The 23,305-nt window shown below is 43.0% G+C and overlaps 1 long non-coding RNA gene across 1 annotated transcript in view; it reads left to right on the top strand.

Moving 5' to 3' along the window:
* The window catches only part of LOC135188910 (uncharacterized), an 86,557-nt gene that overhangs the window by 952 nt on the left and 62,300 nt on the right, over positions 1-23,305 (top strand). The window contains exon 3 of the long non-coding RNA XR_010307884.1: positions 1,485-1,599. This is a non-coding gene — a long non-coding RNA (uncharacterized LOC135188910). The remainder of the gene's footprint in view (positions 1-1,484; positions 1,600-23,305) is intronic.

Raw genomic sequence — 23,305 nt, 5'->3', positions numbered from 1 at the left:
CCAACTCTAAGTTCTGTGGCAGGAAGTCTTCTGTCCTACTTGATATCTGTTCTGTAGCCCTGCCTTGCTTTCGAGTGCCAAGAACCTCCTCTCTAATAACCAGAGATCTGCAAAGTGCTTGGCATTCAGAAATGCTTTACAGATGCACTGAAAACCATACAAAAAGGTGTATAAAGGAGGCACAAATAGATCTGATGCAGAGTTCATGGGGGTGATGTTCAGGGGAGTAAAAAGCCAGGAAAGTGTGTTTTCATTTTTGGGCCCAGTTTTTTTCCATCTTGAAGTTTCAGTGCTGCTGGACTCAGGATTTGTTTCTGTCCAGGACCAAGGTTTTGCTTTTCCTTACCAGGTGGAAGTGGGTTATATTAGATGTTTCAACCACCATCCCTGTAGCAAGCAGCTGTCCTAGCCAAGTTCAGCTGAGAATCTCTCACTCTGAGGAAGGCTTCTCCTGTCTCTTGAGCGGCAAGAATCTGGGAGACTGAACGATTTGTGCCTCATGTACAGCTTTGGAAGATCGAGGGTCATAAAAGCCATTCTGAATGGGCACTTTACTGACAGCGCTCACCTTTAATGGCCTTTTTGTGAAGTTACAGCTTGGCTTTTAGGCCCTTTTTGCAATTCATCACTTAATCCATACAGGCTACCTTGGCCAAGAGTCGGACAATGGGGCCCACTGTGTCTGGTTTTGTTATGGAGCAGCCAGAGTGGCTTTTAACTAAAACAATGTACCTGAAGGAGAAAAATGTAATCACCTTGAATTCCCAAGTGATTCGACTTACTTACGGCAGCTTTGCAGACACTGGTGTGTGCAATCAATGAAATCAAAACTAAAGCCACCTAAGTATGGCACAAAGGAGTATGAATGTATGTGCCTTTGCATGTATAAAATATGAGGGGAGAAAATGTGGAGGGAAGGAGGAAACAGCTATGCTTGCAGCTATGTCTGGGAAAAGACCATTCTTCTGTGATATGAAATCTTTTGTGGTTAAGGGTATGTTAGGTTGGCAAGGAAGTCCTATAACACAGCCCTGAAATCAGCTGGATGCCCTTCTAAAGGATCTTTCCAAAATCATGTGTTTTCTGGGACAGATCAATCCTGTAATCCATTTGTCAGTTCCTCTTAGGAATGGGAGGTGAAAAGATGGTAAAACTGATCTCCCTGCCAGTCTTCTAATCCTGCTGCACAAAGAGTGTGTGGTTTGCCCTGGAACACGTAAGCCCAGGGTGCATTGGTGACGAAAAAGGAACAGGCCAAACCCTGCGAGATACAGAATATATCAAACTTGTCTAACTCTTCTGTGAAGCACTCAGATACAAATGAAAGTGGTGGGCTTTATGTGGGGGAAAAGGGGACTCAAGTAGGCACCAGGGAAAAGCTTTACTTCTGGCACTGCTGTCAATCTTACCAGAACTCCCTACCTACAGAAGGGAGCAATTCTCTGGACTCTACCTGTGACCCTGCACATGCTTCCTCTTTCCAGGGTGCTGACTGTGAATCAAGTGGGAGCAGAGACACCTGGAACAGGGAAAGGATTTGGAGAAGAAGCATCTATATTGTCACCGTTGGCTCAGGAAGACCAGTACTTCTGATTCAAGGTAAGGCACTCAAATGAGACCACCTGGCAATTGATAATCTTTTTTTTTTTTCCCAAAATTTGAGCTGTCAAATTAAGATTTCTTTTTCAAATGAGATGACATTTTTGGCTTAGGTTCCAGTTAAGCTAATGTGGAAAGCTATGTGTCTCTGGAGGCTTCTAGAAGCAATTCAAAAGATGAAAGCAAAGCCTCTAGGAAACCAGGAGGGAACAGTATACTCTTCTGCAGAATTTATCTGTCTTTAATTTGCCCATAGGTACCTAAAGTGAAGCCACAAATTTGGCAAGTAAATAAGTGGGTGGCCAGGCCAATACTTCATGGACTAACAACCACTGACCTCAGTTAATTTTGTTTCAACAGTTGATTGCTTTCTACACTTAGTCATTCCACCCACATCCTGATTATATCAGACCTTCAGTCTTCCAAAGAACCTCCCCCCAAAAGGGAAGTAGGATACATTTCCCTCTCTTAACTTCAATGTGTAACAGAAACTAAGGCAAGCAACAAGAATTCACCAACAGTGGTGTTCGCCTGTTGAGAGCGATGCCTGAATGACTGTGTGCAGTAGGTCTGTTGAAGCATTAGTTCCATTTGCTTTTTGTCTCTTAGACCCCCACACCTGCCTGCCATTTAGCTGCCTCTGAAGGCTGGCCAAGGGACATCAGATCAAATAATAAAAGCCACATTGAAGCAGTGTTTCAGCTGAAACACTATGAGTGGAGGCGAGATGGGGATTGGAAAGGGCTCCCTATAAAAGAGCCCACACATACATGCGAGAAGGTCATTAACTCGTGCCTTGTGCTATCTTTGCAGTCTCTGCTCCCTCTCTCAATTATTACATCAGAAGGAAATGAGAGAGCACTTTGCCAAATACTAATGGACTTGATGTTTTCATAATCTCAAGTGCACAACAATCAGAGCTGTTTATTTTCCAAAGAAGATGGGAACCAGGGGAGGAGGCTGAAGACTGCAAAGAGGTTCTAGAAAGCTCGAGCCAGTTCTATATTCATCTCTTGCTCCATCTTTAGCTGCCAGGATGATATTTATCTGAATCATTCACTAGATGAGGCCTTGTGCTTCCTCAGGAATGTGTCAAGAGCCTGTAGAATTGCAAAGAGGCCTCAGAGAAACTGTAATACTGCTCTTCTGTTAAGTCATTGGTGCCATTCTATGAAGGAGGGGGGAAAAAAAACTTAAAGTAGGGCTGAGACCGAAAAACAAGCATCTAGGAACACTCTTGCAGTTACAACTTGCACACTGTTCCTGGGGAAATGGAGAGGAATCAGATACTGTCCTATAGCCAGTGAGCCTGTGCTGTTCACTACAGAGCAACTGGCACCATGTGTCTTTGTTTACCAAATGCTTTAGAATACCACTTCAGCTTGAATTAAGACGCTTTAGTCTGCTTTTGTATGTCTGAATGTAATGATACTGCTACATGTTTGGTTCTGAAGAGTAGCAAGAACCATTCCTAGATGAAATGTGGTGTGAAGGAGACATGACAGAGCAAGCAGATGGGAAGGGTCTCTGCAGTGGAATGAAGTAAATAGTGTTCCTGTTTTCAGTTTCTGGTTTCCCCACAACTTGAGAGGAAAAGGCTGCTTGAAATCCCAGCTCTTGTTTGCAGGATATTTGTGTGCTCTTGCATTTCTGCTGGTGTACAAATATTGTAGTGTCCCCAGAGAGTCAGCTAGGACTGCAAGGCTTCTGAGCCTCTCTAGTCGCCAGGCTCTTTGACTTGGAGAGAGAATTGGAGTTTCATTATGGTGTGTGACTTGGGAACTATGGAAGGCATTTGCTTTTATGGAGTGAGGCCCAAGTCATCACTAGGAAAATAAGAACATCTCACACTCTTCCTTGCTGCTCAGACTTTGGAAAGCTCTGCCTTTGACAGGGCATCTGAAATTCTCTATCTCCATTTTAGTGTAACAGAAACCAGTAAAGGGACTATCTAGGAGCTGATCCAGTCACACCAAAAGAGACTTTTGAAAGGGTCCCCAAACAGCATCTTTCGATCATGCTGTGATTATGACCTTTGAAAGATAAATGCAAAGGGAGAGTCTTTGGGATGAACTGGGCCTTTGCTTTCTTAGTGTGTGCATGTACTTGTTCATACCTCTGATTAGCTCCCAGAAATCTCTACTGGTGCAGATTTTAGGCTTGGGACAGTTCTGCACTGGGCTGAGAAGCACCAGTGCTTTTCATTACCACTGCTCAAGTATCTTCTTGTCTGTCTTAGCAGTTAGATTCCAGCTGCCTTGTATAGAAAAGAATTTGCTATCTTCTCAGTGTTGTATGCAAAATCAACCTTCTCCTGATTGCCAACCAGAAGACTGTCTGGTTTGCTCCTCTGAGAACTCAATCGAATGTCATGTAGGGAGTTCCTTCACCCCATACAGACCCCCCCGATCGTAAGGATCATTACGAACGGTGAATTCGAGCGCCATTCAGAAGCCAGCCGCCCCAGAAGCCAGGCAGCGTGTGCCGCTCCTCGGGCACAGCAGCCCTGTGCCAGCCACCCGGCTCAGGGTCATTCCCGGCAGCTCCCGGGAGGTGTCGCCGCAGCCCAAGGTTGGCGCTCGCCTGCTGCTGCCTCTGCCCGGCCACCGCGCCGGGCGCTGCGGGCTGCCAGGCACCGCACCCGCCGCAGGGGGGGCTCTGCCCACTAGGGACAAGCCAGCTGCTGAAAAGGGGCCCGGAGCACAGCCGAATTTCAAACGCTGGAACCAGACTAGGTGGGGCTTCTGTTGCTGCTGAGGCACAGGTCTCTGCTGTGCACCATCAGTTGGTGCTCCCGGGACATAGGCTTCACCTGCCAGGCTGGGGCCAGGGCTGAAGGAGTGGGTCCCTACCTACCAGCTGCTGAACCTGCTGCAGCTGGGATGCCTTCTGCGTGGCGTCCTTTGCGATAAAGCCTGCTCAATGTTCAAACACAGAGAGATTTTTGGACTCGATCTGACCAAAGCAGGTTTTTTTGCACAAAAATCTAATCTAGTTTGTATGAAAGCCTGAGAAATGCTCAGTACTGGAGGAATCTGGGGCTTCTGGCATTTGCTGCATAGGGGAGATGTAGTAAAGATTTGCTTTACTTTCATTACAGCAGACACAGATTTAAAGGATGCTTTCACAGGCACTGTGTCATGAGAGTAGAAGGTAGTTTTGGCATCTTTGTGGACCATGTCAACAGCCTCATGATTTTTAGGTGTCAGGAGTACAAACAGACTTTAAGAAATCCACGTAACACTTGTGCTTGCTGTTGATGCTGTTATTTTGTTGTGCTTTAAAATGAAGCACCCAGTATAACAGATTCTTGGAACTGGCTGCCCTTGTGATGTTTTCAAAGTACAAACTGAACGTCCTGGGGTGGTGATTTATAACCACGCACATCAGAGCGAGAACTTTGCTGTTTGTGCCTCTGATGCAGGCATCACAATAGTGAAGCAGACAATAACTATTTCAGCATCAAGCTTTGAACATGTTTTACATCCCAAACAGTGATTATAAGCTGTTGGTACGCAGGAAGAGACAAATGTAGCTGAGATAGGAAGTGATGATTATCCCTTGCATAAAGTTAAACTGTATATAGGCATATTGAATGTTGATGAACTGCCTGTGTCACTTCCAGAAACAGGAAACATCTTTGACTGCAGAGACTACACTTGGAGGAAGGAAGTTTCTTTAAAAAAAATAAATCTCTCTATTAAAAAAGCCCCACATGCACAAAACCCAAATCAATCAAACAAAAAAAAACCCAAACCAACAAAGAAACAAACAAAACCAACCAACAATAAACAGCACCAAAAAACTAGACCATGGGCATTCTCCTTAATCCTTTGGAGCTGATAGTTTGAAATGTACCCAAACCACATCATGAGTAGAAAGTCCATCCTCCAAGAGAAAACAGATGGTGATGCTTTGTGGCCCACGTGGATCCTCCTGTGTATTCACTTATGCACTGCTCCTTAGAATCATGAAATCTCTTAATTCATTACAATCAACCTTTTCCCACTCTCCAAGTGTTACTTTAATCTGAATCAAAGACTCCTTAATTCTCACACACAAAAAAAATCTCTGAATAGGAGATGCAGATGGCATCACCAAGGGCTGGGAAATACGTGTTGCAGGTGTGCCCATATCTGCCCTGGTTGCTGGTCCTGCACCACACCTATTTCTGATCTGCAGCACTGTTGTACCGTTCCCTCTCTTGCTCTTGTCTGCAGCAACTCGGCAAGGTTCAACACGGCTTTTCCTGTCCATCTCTAACAACACATTTCAGTCGTTGATAAATGCTGCTGGCCCTAGAGACATCAAAACACCTTGTTTACTGGTTTTAGCTTCCTTCTCTTGAATATTTCTGGGTGCAACATTCAGGAGCTCTCCTAGAAGGTTTTTTGTGTGTTTTAGCTTGCTGAGATTTCTATTAACTTTGTCCCCCTTTGTTTCCTCCGTTAAGAATTTAAGTACGGCGCTCAGGCAGGTACTTGCCTCACTTTAAGCAGTGGCCAAAGGCTATTTAATGATTTGGGTTTATACAAATCACACCGCCTGCCTAAGGAACTAAGTACCTGTGGTACACAGGGAAAGCACAAATCCTTCTGTTAGAGTCAGGTTTGTGTTTGAATCAAACTAATGTGCACCTAGAAATTTGCTTGGTGGTGTACAGACGAAAGCTGTCCAGCCCCCAACTGTCAAAGTGTTCCTTCTCATTTGGACAATTGTCTGCACAGAGTGCAGACTCTGGTTTAACAGTTTGCATACTCAGTGGTGAGGGACAGGAGTAGTGTTGTTGTTCCAAGCTCTTTGGTCTTCAGCTACTTTAGATGAAGATGGATTTTTTTACGTGCTAGAATTTTCCTACCAAAGCTTCTTGTGGCTAGAGTACTTGAATGCCTGAAATAGTACTCACTCAGGGCAGTTATGTAGCCCTTCAAAGCCTTGCTTGCACTTTTTTTGTCATACATTGCACCCTCTCCTTTTTAAGTGTGTGTGTGAAATTACCCCGGAAATTGCACAAGTGCATAGACTTCAATGCTGGTGACAGAGAGAGGCTAATATTTGCAAGCAATCACAGTAATTTCTCTTGGTATTAAATGATTCTCTCACTGCTTAGATGGTCAAGCGTCTGTACTAATAAAAGCCTCTGTTTTCACCATGTTGTTAAGTATTGCAAGATTATTCTCGTTAGTGGGTGTGTACCTCAAAGTGCCTCATCTGCTCACTGGGGCTCACCAGCATGTATTATGTAGTTTCACTTGCAGCATTCCTGTGGGGAATGAACTTAAGAGAGTTGATTCAGATGTGGGACACTGTAGTTGTTCTTGTAAGCTACTGGAAAACTGAAGGTAGGAATGGACTATTGGCAAATCTTGCTTCCACTGGAGCTTGTTGGTCTTTAATTCCATTCTTTTTAATGAAGCTGTAATTGTGGGTTAGCAAGAGCCACAGAAAGACACAGTCTTTTTGTGGCTGCCTTTAATAAGCCTAAGTACAGGAGTGGAGATGTGGCAGACAGGTGTTGATAGCTAAATGTTTGAAAGAAAAATGTGTAATGGCAGACCTGTGGGTAAAATATTCTGCAGCCTTCTGACAGCTTTGGAACACTGTGGTCCAGCTGCAGCATTGCCCAGCACAAAAAATATCTGAAGGTCACATTTTCAGCTTCCCAGAGCACTTGAATCTAGGGCAAGTGTTATGGGGACAGATCCAGGTCTGCTACTCTGCATGGCATTCTTCCTTTTGTGCATCACCATGGTAAACAGTTAGGGTTGCCAGGAGCTGGGATGCATTGTTTGTCTCACTCCCTCATCCACTCTCCCCCTCCTTCACCAAATGCTTTCTCGGTGATTAGTTACTGAGTAGAAGGGGCTCCAGTTACCATGCAGCCTGCCATCTCTCCTCATTTTATTGGAACTAATATCCCACCTGCAATGATAAGGTTTAAACTTGTTTAATCTGCCAGCTTAGCTGTGGTGTTTTAATATTTTTAAATGGTTGTTTCAGAAAAAGGGGGATTTAAACAGGTTTTGAATAAATAATAAAAGCCCTTCTCACAGGTTGCAATGCAGGCCGGGAGGCATGAACCATTTTCATCAGGTCAGATTTCATGTTGGGTTATCCCAAGGTGGCCTGACTTTGTGGCTATGGATTTACAATGAAACAGTCAGATGCAAAGCAGTTTATGGAGGAGAAACTGCTTTAATAATGCATTTCCTGCTCAGCAAACAGCAGATACAATGACATTCATAGGGAATGGGAAAGGGAACAAAATCCCTCAGAAAAAGAAACAGTTTCTCCCTGGAGTTTAATAACTGGGTTTGTTGGTTTGGTGTTTTTTATCTGGGGGGAGCGGTGGTGGTGTTTGGTTTTGTTTTGTTTTAAACTCCTACAACATCTTTGGGGAGATAAAAGTTAAGCTGAGAGATGTCAGAATGCATAGCTACCAGATGAGAAATGAGACAGGTTTGTCACATCTCAGGCCTGATGAGTTGGAGCCACATCCACATTGTTTCAGCTTCAAGAGAGGGGAAATAGATCCTGGTTTCACAGGTATAAAAGTAAGGCTGTCCCTCTGGAATAGGCTGATAAAGTGCATTGTGGTGGTGTGTGGAACCTGAGTTTGTTTCTCACTCCTTGCTCCCTGAACTGGAAATGCTGTGTTCAGCCTCAAGAGGAGGGCTGCTCTGAGCCAAATCAAAACCGTCTCACCAGGTGTTCAGAAGAGTCTTAGTCCAAGTCCCTGGAACACCCTGGAAGCGTACATGCGTGACTGGGAATGTAAAGCCTGTAAAAGTAGGTGACCCTTTCGTAGCTTTGCTCAAGACAGTTCTCACTTCTCCTGCATACTTAGGCAAAATTTGTGTTGAAATGTGGGCAAGGTAAAGTACAGTGAATAAAGCAGAGGTGGCCTATGCTTCTCTCAAAGACAAAGCCCTTCCAGAAAGCAGTCAACTGATCCGTGGCTCATGTTCAGAAGAGTCCAAGCAGCACCAACACAATGACCTTAATGCTGAGCAATTTTTTTATGGCTTCAGGAAAGATAGGGTAGGCATAGAGCAGCTATACAACTTCTGTTTATATTATTTCTGTTCTGGTATAAAAGCCCTGTCAAACACTGTAATTTTGTGTCCTGTCTTTAAGTCATACCAGAAGGGAACTTGGCTGCAGTCAGCTTCAAGTGAGGGGAGAGCCATCATGACTCAAAGATGGATCTTGCCAAGCTCTGAGCTTGTGCTTACATGGCTGAATGTAGAAGTGCAACTCATAAACAAAACTAGCTCTAACCAGATGAGTTAGCTGTGTCACCCCAGATGGCCTTCTCACTAACCTGATTGAGAAGAGGTGGGCACAAGTCATTTTAGGATAGCAATGAGAACAGCGAAGAGGATAAAACTTTCATTGGTGTGTAAAACCCTCTCATGTAGCCAAAGAAATCCTTCAGGAAGCTTTTATGGACAGACCAGCAAATAAGAGCAATTTACTTCACAGCATATAATCATATTTCAGTATTCCTATCTATTCCACACAAACAACCACGGGGCAAAACCATGTAAAATCCAGCTGAGATCGGCTAAGCAGATAACACTAACAAACCACTGCCTCCACTGCACCTCCCATTTGAGGGAAAAGAGGCTCTTTGGCATGTTTTCAAAAACCCTGGTTTTGCACCACCTTGAAATAGTGAAGTATTATCCCTATCTTTTTTAGCAATGCCACAGAAGTCAAGTCATGACTTGCTGCATATGCTGTTAACTTTGCAAAAAGCCCTGGGGGCAGAACCTACCTACCCTGAACTGCAGTTGGCTGCCTCAACATAAAAGCATCCTTCCTCACCAAAACCAAACAAAATCCACACCTAAATTCTTTGTGGAGAAGATGTGGTACTGCAGACTGAAGGAGGTGTATAAAGCAGGAAAGATGTTGCAAAAGGAAGAGCGAGAGCCATCTGTCTGCTAAAGAGACAGCAGGGAAATTTGCTGAACAGAATATAACAAGGAAAAGACAGGCTGATTAGTCTGATGATCACAACAGATGAGGCTTAAAATATCAATATTGAAGTGGAACTTGAACTGCAGGACCTCTAAAGATCCTGCCATAGGTTCAGAACATTACAGACGAGAACTGTCCAAATCCTTGGTTGTGTCATGCGCAAGGAGGAAGCAATTTCCACTAAAGCCCTATACTAATAACTTCTTTCTCAGGTCCTTGCATGCCAGTTTTCATTTGGGAGGGTACAGAGTGTTTAAAGGTACAAGTTTAAGAATGATCTGAAGTCTAATTTCAGTAAAAGAAGGGTCTGGCCAAGAGATACACAGTATGCAGCTGAAACATCACTAAATTAGACAACAATGCAGCAAAGCTTTGTAGTTGGTCTGACAGTAGATACTTACCTGAATACTAATCAGCTGTGTGGATTGCCAAAGAAGCAAGGATTTGTGTAATATTCATTACAGGTGACTCTTCCAGAGCATTCTAAGGCAAAATTTCATGCGACAGTCATAGGCTGTTTCAGTGGCTCAGCTTTCCTACCAAGTGTGGTTTCTCAGCTAACAGCTGTCCCTCCGCAAGGTTTCATGTCTGATTTTTCAGTGTATACCTATTGCAGTTGTTTGGTTTCAGGTTACACAAAAAGATGAATAGTAGAACAAGACTTCAAAAATAGCTGTACCTCTGCTTGTACCAGCCAGTGCACCTGCTGAAATGAGCAAGACTGATCTGTTTCATAGCCTTTTGTCCCTCTCAACACTTAGTAGTGTCAGGTACAATTTTTCTCTTGTCTTCGCTCTTCTCAGCATGCTTTGTCCAGAAGAAAACTTCACTGGTGCTTCCAACAAAGCACTTTGCAGTGCCTTAGCCTTACTACAGCCTCATGGAGGAACTTTTATGCTGAAGAAAGAACAATAATCTTAACAGAATAGGAGGACCCTTTAGAAGCAGCAGAAAGTACTTCTGTTTCTCTACAATTTCTAGCAGCTAAGAGTAATGGGATGGAGGAAGCTAAGGAAAGGATGAGTTCAGAGGATTTTGCTGCTGATGGAAAGATTGTGGACATACTTTTTTAATTTTTAGGTATTTGGGCTGCATTTCTCATACTTCACGAGAAAATTCTACTCACAGAAAGATCTCATTGACTTCAAACCCACAAGAATACAATTTGTTACAAAAAAGCAAAGACTTGGGTTTCTGCTTTAGAAGAGTACTTCTGCGCACAGACTTTGTCTTTAAAAACACATTAGAAACAAACCTGTATCTTTCCAGATAAAAATAGCCTATTCCCCTGCCTGGCTTAAGATCTGCATGATATTTGTGAAGAAAGCAGCTAGCTTTTCCCTGCCAGCCACTAGTGTCCTCAGGTGCAGGACATGCTTATAATTTGCTCTTGTACCTCAATCAGTGAGCAAGCAGAAAAATAGAGGAAATTAATTTCTCTCTTTTCCTTTTCCCTCTGTCCTATTTTTCACAAGAGCCTTTTAAAGATGTTGCTTACTATATGATTATACACAGCAGGGGTTTGTAACAGCCTCATCTTAACTCAACTACCTCTGCCCTTGCTGTGGAATGATTGGTTGCCTTGGTAATCTTCTCCATGCAGTGCTCAGGAGCTACAATTACAGTGCTCATCTCAGTAGTGATCATCTTAGTTCCTTAAGAAATTCATGACAAGGAGATACAAAAAGATAGATATAATGGATTTTATTGCCCCAGCCTTCTGTCTCCTCCTCCTCTGCAGGAAGCAAACCTCCACTATTTAAATCTGTTTGCTCTGCAGCAAAGAGAAAAACCTTTTATTTGCATAGGATCATAGAATAAGAGAATGGTTTGGCTTGGAAGTGACCTTGAAATGATCACTCAGTTCCAACCACCCTTGCCATGGACAGGGACATCTTCTGCCAGCCCAGGTTGCTCAAGGCCTTATCCAACCTGGCCTCTAATGCCTCCAGGGAGGGGACATCCACAGCCTCTCTGGGAAAGCTGTTTCAGTGTCTCACCACTCTCACTGGAATGAATTTCTTCCTCATTTCCAGTCTACATCGCCTCCCCTCAAGCTTCAGTCCATTCCCTCTTGCCCTTTCACTATAAGCTCTCATAAAAAAATCCCTCCTGATGAAGAACTGTGAAGTACTGTGTTAGCTGAATGTCACAACTGCTAAGTTAAGCCTGCTGAGGTGGTAATTCTGAGTGCCATATGAACCCCAAAGGCCTCTTGGGCCTTTCTGTGGCAAAAACAACAGTCAAGGAAGCATTACAAAGACTTCAGGTCAAATGTGCTTACTTACAAACTAAAATGATTGCAAATGCACCTGCTGATTGCAAACTAAGTGCATATCAGCAGCAGTTTACACCAAAAATGGGAGGGCCAGCTGCCTTAACCACTTAGCAGTTTAGAGGCCAAGCCTTGTGATAAACTACAGCAGTTGCATGTGACCTGTACTGTAGTGATGGACAAAAGTAAGACCTGTGTCAGTCTGTGGCATTAGCAAGAGACACTAAGATCCAGCACTCTGTTTTTCCTGACTGTACTTGCTCTGGGTGAACATCTGGTTTTAACATAAAGTCTTAAAGATTCTCTCCCTGAAGCTGAGTGTGACTGGTAACAGAGAGGGAGCAAAGCTGCCAAGCAAACTCTCACATAACAGATCGTTATTTTAGAGAGAAATCTGAGGACAGAAATGATATTCTTATCTCTGCTTTCTAAGTAGTGGATGGCTGCACAAAAGGGTCATATACTGTTTAAATGCTGGACCTCTGTATTGTGTGCTCCCATTTGCTGGCAGTGGGAGTACCTGTGCAAAGGAGTCAGCTTTCCTTACTGCTGAGCTGGGGAGGCTGGCACACTGAGGGAGGCTGCTCTCGCCATGCACAAACTGTGGCACTTCACAACAGAAATGCCTAATCACAGCTGGCATTTTGGACACTTTCAGTGCCTGTGCCAGTGGGCACTTGGCTGATGAGTGACATCTTTTCTAACCTGAGCAATGTGAAAACTGCAGAGGAGACTAAAATGCTGAACTGCTGGTTCAACAATTAAGAGCCTAACAAAATGAAGCAGTTCTAAAGCCCAAGCAGTTCTAAAGCCCAAACAGTTCTGCTCTTCTAACTGCTAAAGCACCATTTTAGAAAAGAACATAGGCATAACATTTTGTACATGTGGGTCTCTTTTTCCCCTCTCCTGTCAAGTGTGTCCACAGATGCTGCTGCTTTGAACCAAGATGGCAGCCACCAGCAGCTGGCTGAGATGCCATTGTTAATTAAAGTCTTTGTCCTCAAATACTGCTCAGATCCAGCAAAGGGTGAGAAATGTCACATATGAGAGCCATGAAAACAGTACTGTCTCACAAGCAAAATCACTAATGCTGAGCAGGCAGATCACACAAATACTTGGCATACACAGAACAAATTCAAATTTGACTTGGAGGGGGAGAAAACTCCACTGACAAGAAGAGTTCTTGGTTCAATTGAAAATCCTTGTGAAGAATATAAGAACCAGCTCATTATATTGAATACTCTCAGTACACTTTCAAAGGGTCCCTGCCCTCTATCACCCTATGCAGCTCTCAGTATGGAAGAACAACTTCAGAAGCTCAATCCCATCCTGCTATCCAGGTGTCTATTTGTCACTGAGCACCTTCAGATTCTAGAGTTCTAGCAGTTGGCATTGACTAATTGACTAATTGTTGCTCTCCTATATATTTTAAGGACTGGCTTTCAGTTCCCCCCCCCCCACCTCTGGTATTTTAGCTACATGGTATTAGATTTGCTTGTTTCTCATGTGATTGAGGCAGGTGGCTGAACATCAAGCCCAAATATTTTTCCTCCTTTTTTTTTTAAATATTTGTATTACTGATGGAGTGCATTAAAGTCCAATGGGAAAAAGTAATCCAAAAGATGTCCTGCTTATATTGTTTTGAGCAGCCCTGTGCAGGAATTAATCACAGAGCATGAAGTCAGTCACTTGCTTTCAAGTCTACTTCTATAAATTTTACATAATAAGCACACGTAGAGGGTAGTCAGGTTGCTAGAGGTAGGACAGAAGGTTCCTGCTCAGACTTGCAAATGCAGTTTCCTTTGCTGTTAGGCATTATTTTATTCCTAGGCCAATCATCTCTTTTCCAGTGTTCTTTTCCTCCAAACATGGAAACTGATCTCTGGAGGAGTCAATCAGTATGATGACTTCTTCTTGCTCACAGCATTGTGCTGTTTGCAGTCCTCCAAGCCTACTATTCAGTGTTGCTGTTGCTACCTCATCCAAGGTTATTCCTGCTTTGTGGATTTATCAAAATGTAATTGCTGCATATACCAAATCAAGAACTGTATTTTTTCTGGGTGATTTATAGTGTAAATCAAATAATCTCTTCCTAATGAGTTTATGCACCTTACCCAAATGTCACAGAGAAAACCCCTCTTAGTCTTGTATTTTAGCCCTTTGAATATTGCCAGTTCTTACATACAAGCTTAAATCTTCAGTCTGAATATGCCTAGTATATTGGCCTCCCAACATTTGGCTTGTGGTAACACCTATCTACCATTTTAACCTTCATATTCCAAGTGCTTTACAGAGTGTCTTCACTCCTGCCCTCAAATCTCAGGAAACTGGGTCATTCACCCAAGTCACAGCTGATAACTGTTAGATATCATCAGTGTTTTAGGTAGCACTTTATTCCTCCATATTGGTAGGCATCCAGTTTTGCTTCTACAGAACAACATTTATCAAGCTCATTCTTTCTTCAGTCATATAAATCTCAAAGCTTTAAAGCATAACTAAATGAGAAAAAACACATTTATGTTGGCTGCTAAATGTCACAAGCCAAAGTTCATTGTAGGCAACAGGAAAGCATCTTGCAGGCTTCAAAATCACTCTGAAAGTTTCAAGTGTAAGGAGCTTTCAATATTATTACTACTGTTACCTGGGGATTGTTCTGCCTGGCTTTAACATGGAGAGCTATTAATTTCACAGCATGTTAGTGATGTATTTGCCCATTTCAGATGACATGAAGTCTCCAGACTTTGGGTCAAGCAGCAAACACAGTACACAGATGTTCCTGACTTTCTTGGTACCAGAATGTTCTGCAGCCAGTTGTTTATCCTTCCAAGGCCCAAGCAATCCTTTAGCAAAGACCTGAGCTTGGTTTTGGTCAAGCAAGGAGTAGCGTTAACCACCTAATAGCAGCCACCTTTAGGGCAGAAATAGGCAGCCCTTTATCATGATGGAGCAATATTACCTAACAGTTCAGGACAGAAGCCAAAGAATCATGTGTCCATTGAAAACTAACAAGTCATTAAGGGAGAGAATACAACTAGAGGTGGAATTCAGACAGGATATCAGGGTTAGCACCTCTATGCTTGCAAAGAGTGCTGCAGGGTGCTCAGTAACCATGCCACCCAACGAATTCCAGGAGCTATGTCACTAACTGCAATGCTGCATTCACTTGGAAGCTCTTATCCTTGACTGCTCTGTAATTCTGTTTAAAATGTAAGGAATTTGACAAGATGCCATCTCGAGATGGCATGCAAGCTACAACTGCACTTAACTAAATCTCAAAGAATCTACACAGCTTTAACTTTTTGCCCTTTTCTTGTGTTTGCTGCACAGTCAAAGGAAACAGCTTTTTATGTGAATGATGATTAATAAGCAGCCCTGTTGAAGGGTGATGTGGCTGGTGTTAAGTACAGACCCTTTTAATAGACACTTTAAAATGTGTTCTAACATGTGAAAATGATAGGCTGTCAAATCATCATTCAGGTGTACACCAAGATAATAACATGCATTTGAGAAAAATAATAAGGTAAAATACACATTTTTGCAGTATGAAGATAAATAGTGAAATCCACACTTGCATGCCTCAATGTAAAATAAGAGGAGAGAAAGGAAAAAAATCCATTTTGAGAAGAATGATGAGTAGTCAAGACATCTCCATTGCCTTGTGCTTCAAATACCATCAGCTGAATGTGTCTGATGTGCTCTGTCTGTGCTTCAGTTGAAGATAGAAAGCATTTGCAGTGGCTTCATTGCCTGTTGGCATCTGAAGACAGGAGTTTGAGTGTTATAGCTATAATTTCAGTAGGCAAACTTTTCAGAGAAACAGGATGGAATCTATTTTTTTTTAACAGCACAATTAATAGGAAGCTGATGAAGGCGAAGTAGTAGGATGTCTGGTTTGCTTGAGATCAATGCCAAAATATCACCTTTCTCAGTTTTGTAGAACCTTGACAAGTAGTAATTCAAGAATAGCCGTCTTTATTATTTTATTTTTGGAGGTATACTGCAGTTTAGAGCCTCCTTCTCTGATGGCTGCACTGACCTCTTAAGAACAAAGGGCCCAAGTGTTTGAAGTTTAACCTTACATACATGTAGTGAGCCAGAGGCATTTTCCCATTCCTGCTAGTGTTGCCATTTTCAGGCATCTGATAGATGCTAAGTCCTCTTGTTTTACAGAATGTTTTGATGTTCAGTTCTTATTTCCTTCTTAAATCTTTGTTATTTTTCCAATAAAAGCATCTGGCACCTTTCCCAAACACAGACTGCCATCCCTTTAAAGATCCAGATAAATGAACTCTGAGACTGGTGTAGATGTATTTAAAAATCGAGGAAAACTTCCTGTATTACTTCTTTGCTTTCCAGGATTCCCTAGTTAACAAGAATACCTGGCCAGTTTGTGGTAGGATCTTCCAGTTAGCTGAATTTTAAGGAGAGGCATTAAGCCCCATACATAAAGAAGTGACATAAACATCACATTTGGTTAAGGATTTACACATACTCGTAATACTCAACTCAAACCAGAGCCAAAATCAAACAAGCCTTTAGAGATGTACTTCAGGGCTATATTAGACTTCCACATAAAGGCCTGAATTCATGATCTAGCAGTGTAAGATTACTCAAATCCTCCAGCTTGCTGTGTTTTGAATAAAAGATGTTTAGAAGTGGATCCTGATGTGTTAAGTAGCACCTCGATGGGCTAAACCAGGGCTGGACTGATATACCTCCAATGATGTGTAGTGACTGAGATGCAGATCAAAACCCAAATCCTGCACAGGCACCTTAGGAAAACCCTGGAAGTTATTTTACAAGTGAATGGGAATTCTGGTTGCACGACTTCAACTGCTCCTTTTAGTTTATCAGTAGTTGTGATTCTATATTTAAGGAGACCAGTGCTCTCTTTTTAGAGAGCACATTTGAATTTTTAAAGATCCTTAACTGCATTTCTTTTGCATTAAAAAGAAATGTCAGGAGTGTGTTTACTCTTTCAAAAAAATCTGATTTCCTTTGAGTAGGTCTTGAATGTTTTTATGCATTGATGAGACGCTGAAGGCTTATGCCTCAGTTCAAATAAGTATGAGTTGCCTGCCTTTTTGTCTCAGAGGAAGAACAAAACAAACCAGCAATGCCCAGAATGCCAGTCTGAACCACGCAGGTAACTTTCCTCACCTGAGCAGCTTGCCCTGGGGAGACAGGGTAGATGCCCTATGTGGAGTTGTTCCAAGCTCTTCAAGCATCAAAGAAGCAACCCCCTGGCTTAGAGGTGAGAAAATGACACCCTGAGGCACAGCTTCTTTGTCAGGCAGATAGCAAGCAATGGGCTCATAAAACAATATTTGAAGAAGGTAAAAAAGAACAGGAGGGAAAGGGAAGAGATTCTTATTAGCTGCAAAGTAAGACTTCTCGATCACAATCTCTGACACAGAGCAGCACTACTTGGACAGTAAATCACTGTGGCCCACTGAGAAATCTGTACTGATAAAAAAGTTTGACAGGCCAGGGAAGAGGTTCAGGGTGGCTTGCAGGGAAAATCTTTCATTCCAAACACACACACCAGACCAGCAGAGGCAGGAGGAGCAGGTACAGGCAGGCAGTCCTGAACAGCAGGGTGAAATGGGATTTCAGTTCTTTTTCCACAAAGAGGATAGGAAAGCCCCTCTCTGATGCCTTTACTTGGGGGAAAAGAGGGCTGCCTTAAGATTAAGAACCTTCCACCTATGTCTTCTTCCCATCAGCTCCTGGGGTCTAGTGAAGGGAATGTTGGAGAATTGGGGAGCAAGGCAGATTTATGAGTTTTCTGGAGCAAACTTAAGCATCACTTGTTTGATGGCAACTATGTATGACTGTGAAAGGTATTTGCAAATCTCCCAGCTGGGTGCATATTCCAATGCACTAGAGAAACAAACTAGAGCACATAGGAGCTGGTCAGACTTGATCAAGCTAAGCGAGCTCAGACACAATACAAGGGCACTGGGTGCATTTGGTACTCAGCTAGCAGGGTATGAGTGACCTCTAACATTGCACATGTCTTGTAAAACTTGCACTTCTTTGAACCTGCACACTTTATAGTGCCACGGATATCACATTCTCTCCTTCTTTCCTTCACACTCTTGCCTTTATGCACTTTAGTTTTGTCTCCATAGAAAGAAGGCATTTAATATGATGTAATTTACACCTCCTAGATGTAAGAAGGAAGAGCAGCTAACTGAAGAGTTTAAGCACTTCTCTCTCAATTCTACAAACACTGCAGGGATGAGGTTTCAGTGTTTTACAGACTTTGTGGGATATACCTGAAATGCTTGAGTTAGAGGTGATTAGAAAGGAAAGCATCAAGACATGGTTGAAGAAAAGTTTAGGCACCTTTTTTTTCATTTTCTGATGGAAGGGAAAGATATGGAAGACTACACTTTGCCCTTGTTACTAGAGACAAACTTTGATACTGACCTTCACATTATTCTGTTTGAACTTTGCTCTCCAGGGGCTGCTCCATAGCATTATTGTAGAACTGTCTCACTGCATTCATGTTCCTCTTACTTGCCAGTGTTCCTCTTACATTCCAACTCTCTTAGGTTTCAGTGAGCTACACAGAAGTACTAGGTGATGAGAAAGAGTCCTCCTATGAGTATAGCATGACTCTGGGCCATTTCTGCTGGCTCTGCAAAAGTACACTGTGCCAACAGAGCAGAGACATTCGAAATGCATTTCTGAAATGCTAAGCAGTTATCAGACTCCCATTGAGGTTATTCTGTGATCTCTAAAGGTGACAGACAGCAATGCTGAGGTTGTCTGTCCTTTATTTGAGGTTTACCTGCACTGGTGGTAGCAGATTCTCTCTAAATCTGTACTTGCCCATATCTTACTATGACCTGATTTTCTGCATTTTACTTTTGCTTTCTGCATTTTACATTTTGCTTTCACAAGCTAAGTTGCAATTTACTTGTGAATTTTCTTGGGACACTTGAGGGACTAGGAAGGGAGAAAATGCATAAAGCTGTAGAAGGTCTACACTGTGCTATGAATGAGCAAAAATACACTTAGAAAGTATTAAAGAGAGTATGAAAAAAAAAAAGAAAAAAAGAAAAAAAGGCAATGAAAAGCTCCAACAAACAGCTGGAGTCTCCTGTGGAAAGTTTGAAAGGGGAATTCCAACTTCTGCCACTATAAATAAATTGCCAACAGCAAGGAGGCACTAACCAGTCAGACACGGGACTTTCCCCAGGAGAAGAGGATCCTGTTCTATCTTTCAGAAACATTCTAACCTGAGGCAACCAACCTTAACAGCTCAGTGTCTTAAATTTAGGGCGAGAGAAAAGAACAAGGATAGCACTTGCTCTTCGTTGGGGCCCTTGCCTCCAGAGGCATCTCAATCCCACTTTAGAGGAACGAAGTCACTGTCCTTCTGTCAAGTGCTTACATGCAACGCAGTTTCATCACTTACTGAGAGAGACTATGTAAATTGGGTAGACCTTGTAAATCTTCTGACTGGAGAGATGGTGTCTTGGAGCCACTCTCAAATCACACAAGTGAAGTCTGATCAGATTAGATCACTGCTGAAGCTATCTAGCCTGTTACAATGGTCACTAGTGAATGTAAATGGAAAGCCCAGGGAGGACAAGGAGAGTATAAAGTAATCTGGCACTAACTCAGTCTGCTCCAGGGATGTTTCAGATGACTAATGCTCTCATCACAGAGCTTCAGCTGAATGAAAGCTACCTTTCCCACCTCCTCCAGCTCTGCTTTGGAATTGCAGCCTTACTGTCACGATGTAGGTAGACAAAATGCATCTGCAATGAGTTAAGATAGGAAAACTTCTGCAGAAAAATTCCCACATACTGACAAAAATTAGAGATGACAAAAGAGCTTCGGCTGGAGGGAGGAGTTAAAACAAAGTGGAGGGCTCGACAAAGCCTTCAACCTTCTTATTAATAACCTGGTTTAAAAGCAGTCATTTGCTTCTTAACCCTGTATCTTGCATCTTCCTTAAGCACTGACACAAGGCTGTTGGACATTTGGGAGCAGAGAGATGCTCTTGATCACTCAGGTTTAGTTCCTTTATTGTTTTTTAATGCAATATTAAGCCTAGGGACAGGGAAGCCTAACTGTAGTACACTGTTCACACCACTCAGATTAGATGCTGGCTCAGTTTGCTTCAGTGGGTGCTTTCAGTGAGAACTTAGCAGGTACAACAGCAATGGCAAGTACTTTTAGGAACATAATCTCTGTTCTATGCTTTGGCCACAAAAACCCCAAGCAGCACTACAGGCTGGGGACAGAGTGGCTGGAGAGCAGCCAGGAAGAAAGAGACCTGGGGGTACTGGTACACAGTAGGCTGAGCACGAGACAGCAGTGTGTGCAGGAGGCCAAGAGAGCCAATGGCATCCTGGCCTGCATCAGGAACAGTGTGGCCAGTAGGATAAGGGAGCTTATTCTGCCCCTGTACTCAACACTGGTCGCACCTTGAGTACTGCGTCCAGTTTTGAGCTCCTCAAATCAAGAGAGATGTTGAGGTACTGGAACATGTTCAGAGAAGGGCAATGAAGTTGGTGAGGGGCCTAGAGCACAACCACGTGAGGAGAGGCTGAGGGTGTGCAGCCTGGAGAAGAGGAGGCTCAGGGCAGACCTCATTGCTGACTACAACTACCTGAAGGGAGGCTGTAGCCAGGTGGAGTTCATCTCTTTTCTCAGGCAACCAGCAACAGAACAAGAGGACACAGTCTCAAGTCGTGCCAGAGGAGGTCTAGGCTGCATGTTGGGAGGACATTGTTGCCAGAGAGAATGATTGACATTGGAATTGGCTGCCCTGGGAGGTGGTGGAGTTGCTGTCCCTAGAGGTGTTGAAGTCAAGCCTGGATGGGGCACTTAGTGCCATGGTCTAGTTGACTGGACAGGGCTAGGTGATAGGTTGGGCTGAATGATCTTGGAGGTCTCTTCCAACCTGGTTGATTCTATGATTCTTTTATTTTTCTCATATGTTCACTCTCTTTCTCCAAGAAATTACTAAGTGTTTTGGTTGAAATGTTTCTTTTTTTAATACTATATAGAAATTTCTGTCTCATTTTTCATTTAGGAAAATGAAAAATAGATGAAATGCAATTAGAACCTGAGGTTTTTATGTCTTGGCTGTCAGACATCTCTTCCCCTCCCCCTTCCTCCCAATTTAATTACTGAGAGGCTAAATTATAGAAGATACTGTGCATTTGAACAGGACCTGAAGGGCATGGACACCTCTTGGTTGGTAGTTGTTTCCAACCAAGAGTGACAAATGATTACTCTCTGTGTGGTTCTCTGTCCTAACACTCAACAATGAGCACTGGTTCAGGCAGTCACAAATATGCAGAAAACCCAACTCAAAGCACATTTTACTGACTAGATAGTGAAATGGCCAGATAACATATTTCTCTTTCCAAAGATCAGGTCAAAGATACAGGTGGATCACCTGTGGGTGAATAATGCCATACTCCGAGCTGCAGACTCAGGCATTCAGAAGAAAAGATCTAATTTTACATGTAATTGCCTCACTATCAGTTTCTAGAGCACAGCTGGCAATTAATCATCCAGTGTGGAAGGGGACCTCAGTTGAGAAGTGCAGTACGATTTTAGGCAATGGGGGAACACAATGTGTCTGAAATTTTCTGACCCATGTCTGCATTCAGGGATGTACCTCTTTTACATACAAGCATGCATCTGTCTCTTACAAGAACACAAACACTGTCCTGCAGACCCTGAGAGCTAAGAACAGGTACAGCTGAAAGTCCTCTTGAAACCTTTCCAAGGTCAGAACACAGACCCCCTGCGGCAGCTCTGACCTGTCTCACCACGGTACAGATACTCTACTGTTCTGACAGGCTGGCAGTTCATCACCCAGATGAAAGGCTCTGATCTTCCCTGTTTGTCAGCAGAGCTGTCACAGGTGAGACTTTGCAGATTTCCCAAGGTAGGTGAATTACAGAGTCAAACGTGACTTGGGGGCAGCTGCAGAGAGGAGGGCAGGGAGTATACAGTTATAATTTCTTTAAGTCTTCAGTATGTCTCAGGCATGGTACTTGGTGCTTCTGTCTGGCTCTTGCCCATGACTGTACTGAAAGTAGCCTAAGGGACAGTTTTTGGAATTCTTCAGGTTGTCAGGGACCTGCTGCTCAGCCAATGGACTACATATGGATCTCTCAGCTCTAGGAAGTAAAGATCTAAACACTGTATTGAGCCATCTTCAAGACTTTCAGACTTCCAATAGTTACATTAGGAAAGGCATTCTGAGCTCCAAACCTTTACTTTCTTACTTTTCAGTAGTCTTATAATTTGAAGTTAGAAATCTTAGGAGCATGGGAAACATGAACCCTGTGTATCCTGTACAGAGCCCTGATACAGTGCTCCAAATCTGATGGCAATTGCAATGCTGTGATTCAGAGCCATCAAGCTGTCAGAATGCAAAGAGACTTAATTTTTGGTGTTGAGTTGTGAATGACAATAACAAACACCAGCTAGCATGTCCTTTTTTATAGTGGAAACTTGGAAACAGCCAGACCACAATCATTTGAAGGACTCTTCAAAAAGAAGCAGCAGACATCTTAGGAGAAGCCTAACCATAACCAATTCATAAAGATTAAGTTTATAGGTGCATCAAGAAAGAAAAATAGTTACAAACAGATTTCAGAAAAGAGATACATGCAGGGAGAGTTTTGCCAGTGTGTATATATAGGTAAATATATGCCAGTTGTATACAACTATGCACAAGCTAAAGGGAGAGGGTTATTTTCACACAGACTGTTCCTTTAAAATTTATATGCTGAGTTTTTACACACATGGGAGCAAACAACATGCTTGGTTCTGACAGGACACCACAGAGGGCTGCATTCCCGACAGCATCCATGCAAGCCTTTAAACAGCTGTACAGCCTGAAAACTCTCAGGAGCACTTCCCAGTTTTCATGGCACAACCCAACAGGAGAGTCACAAGGAAGCCTCATGATGAGTGGCTATGGTGCATCTGGAAGGGGTGTCTGGTTTCTGAGCAAGAGGCAGAAGCGGGACCCCAAGGGAAGGCTCTGTCCCTGACCCCCTCTGCCCTCCCGTGTTCTGATCTTTATTGGGCCGTCTGCCTCATAGCATCAAAGGCAAAAGCAGGCCCGTGATTTGTCCTACAACAGCTCTATAAAACCCATAATTGCCCAATAACCCTCTGTCTGCAAACCAAGCCATCTTCCTGTTTCTTCTCTCATAAAGACTATTTGACAAGTCTGCTCCATCAGCTTATAAAAAGCTTAGAAATAGTTGCCTTTCCTGACAAGAAACTCTGGAGAAAAACAGCAAATGAACTCATTTTTTTTACATACATAAGTAGAGAGTGCATGTGCATATGCACACAGACCAAGAGTTCCACAACAAGGAAAATATGTAAGCCACTTAAAACAGCTGAATTACCTACTGGCATGACAAGCAAAAGAATTATTACTTCTTA

Source organism: Pogoniulus pusillus, chromosome 30 (assembly GCF_015220805.1).
Source record: "Pogoniulus pusillus isolate bPogPus1 chromosome 30, bPogPus1.pri, whole genome shotgun sequence".
Classification (NCBI taxonomy): domain Eukaryota; kingdom Metazoa; phylum Chordata; class Aves; order Piciformes; family Lybiidae; genus Pogoniulus; species Pogoniulus pusillus.
Note: the sequence above shows the minus strand (reverse complement) of the source record. Positions and strands in the feature narration are given on the sequence as shown.